The sequence below is a fragment of the Penaeus chinensis genome, chromosome 21 (genome assembly GCF_019202785.1).
Source record: "Penaeus chinensis breed Huanghai No. 1 chromosome 21, ASM1920278v2, whole genome shotgun sequence".
In the NCBI taxonomy this organism is placed as follows: domain Eukaryota; kingdom Metazoa; phylum Arthropoda; class Malacostraca; order Decapoda; family Penaeidae; genus Penaeus; species Penaeus chinensis.
In genome coordinates, this window is record NC_061839.1 from 27,371,572 (window position 1) to 27,374,071 (window position 2,500).

A 2,500-nucleotide genomic window follows, 5' to 3' on the forward strand; every position below is an offset into this window, starting at 1 on the left:
ATGTAATGGAGACAACTTTACATACAGGAAAGACATGGATTTCAATATGTGTTCTTGCCCATAAGAGATGATTTTTACCCAAAAATCTTTACTGGGCAGAGAAACTTGTTATTTGTACAGTCTTATGTGAAAGTGTCAGAATTCATACTACACTTCAACAGCATTGTGCAAGGGCTTTCATATGTATAGATACTTGTAACTTTTATAGATCTGTTAAATTTCATGGGAAAGACAGGAAAGGAGAGATCTAGTCATCACTTTAACACTGTTAACTATGTAGGAGTGGAATCTTTGAAGGTCATCATCTTTTTTCTTTCTTTCTTCCTTTCTTCTATTTACTGTCTTTTATATATTTTTTTCTTTCATTTTTTTCTATCTTCTTCTTCTTCTTCTTCTTCTTCTTCTTTTTCTTCTACTTCTTCTTCTTCCTCCTCTTCCTCTTCCTCGTTTTGTTCTTCTTCTTCTTTTCTTCTTCTTCTTCTTCCTTTCTTCTTGTTCTTCTTCTTCTTCCCCTTCTTCTTCTCCTTCCTTCTTCTTCTTGTTGTTCTTCTCCTTCTTGTTCTTCTTGTTCTTCTTCTTTTCTTCTTCTTCTTCTTCTTCTTTTCTTCTTCTTCTTCTTCTTTTTTTCTTCTTCTTTTCTTCTTCTTCTTTTCTTCTTCTCCTTCCATCTTCTTCTTATTTTCTTATTATTATTATTATTATTATTATTATTATTATTATTATTATTCCTCTTCTTCTTCTTCTTCTTCTTCTTCTTCTTCTTCTTCTTCTTCTTCTTCTTCTTCTTCTTCTTCTTCTTCTTCTTCTTCTTCTTCTTCTTCTTCTTCTTCTTCTTTTCTTCTTCTTCTTCTTCTTCTTCTTTTCTTCTTCTTCTTCTTTTCTTCTTCTTCTTCCTTTCTTTTTCTTCTTCTTCTTCCTTTCTTTTTCTTCTTCTTCTTCCTTTCTTTTACTGCTTCTTCTTCCTTTCTTTTTCTTCTTCTTCTTCCTTTCTTTTTCTTCTTCTTCTTCCTTTCTTTTTCTTCTTCTTCTTCCTTTCTTTTTCTTCTTCTTCTTCCTTTCTTTTTCTTCTTCTTCTTCCTTTCTTTTTCTTCTTCTTCTTCCTTTCTTTTCTTCTTCTTCCTTTCTTTTTCTTCTTCTTCTTCCTTTCTTTTTCTTCTTCTTCTTCCTTTCTTTTTCTTCTTCTTCTTCCTTTCTTTTTCTTCTTCTTCTTCCTTTCTTTTTCTTCTTCTTCTTCCTTCCTTTTTCTTCTTCTCCTTCCTTCTTCTTCTTCTCCTTCCTCCTCCCTTCTTCTTCTTCTCCTTCCTCCTTCCTTCTTCTTCTTCTCCTTCCTTCTTCTTCTTCTTCTTCTTCTTCTTCTTCTTCTTCTTCTTCTTCTTCTTCTTCTTCTTCTTCTTCTTCTTCTTCACTTCTTCTTACTTTCTTTCTTTCTTTCTTATGAAATAAAGAATTTCCCTGAATGTCATCGTAAGTGGATGTGAACTTCATCATAATCGAAATCCGCAAGCTCCAGTATATATACTTTCTAATATCACTACATGTGTAAAGAGGCTTTATGATACATTTGGTGGTGCTATATAACATTAGTAAAGATCTATTGAGATAATGATGTGAAAGAACAGTTTTTCCTACTAGTTGATTCCTTTATGGATTTTTATGAAAAATTGCATTTTCCAAGCTCTCTCTTTGCATTCATGGGTAAGTAACATTTGTGGAATGTTTGATTTTTTCTTTTTGTATGCATTTTTTTGGGATGTCACAGTTATGAGAAGTAAGCTCTACAGTGCACAAACAAACCTTGTATTAGAGGCTGAATCTGAATAACTGATATATAAAGTATTATGAAATAGTGTATCTCATCCACATGATTTATTTGTGGTGCAGAGGCTGAATATGTAAGGCTTATTTTGTTCAGGTTGCTATGAGGTAGTGAGTATTTGTGTAACTAAATTGGTTCTCTTCATTGGTCGAAAAGGGAAACTGTGGAAAACATTTTTTATTTAGACATTCATTTGGAATGATACTTTCTGTTGTAATTTTTCCATATTATTATTTGTTCTTTTGGCTCTATGTAATTCTGGCTGATATTCATATTTTTAAGAGCAGTTGTAAGTTCACCTTGGATAACTTGAAAATTTTGGTTCAAGACATGTGGAAGCAAAGCATAAAAAAGCTATTCTTTTACCATTTTAAAGACAAGTGTAGTTTAGTTTAATGATTATTTAGTGCTGGCATACAATTTGAGATACAGAATGCAACAACAATGTAAAACTGAATGATAATTTGTTGTTTTATGTTGCCATCTAGGCATAATGAGGTGTAATCTGGACTCTGCATGAGCAAGAAAAGGAAAATAATTAGTTGAAAAAAATAAATTAACCTAAAGATTTAATTTGGTAATTCTATGTGGAAATTTGTAGTAGTAGTAAAATTAAGTATGGCTTTGCATGCCACAAATTCCAGATAATCCTATATTCAAAATTGATGTATCAGTATGAGATAG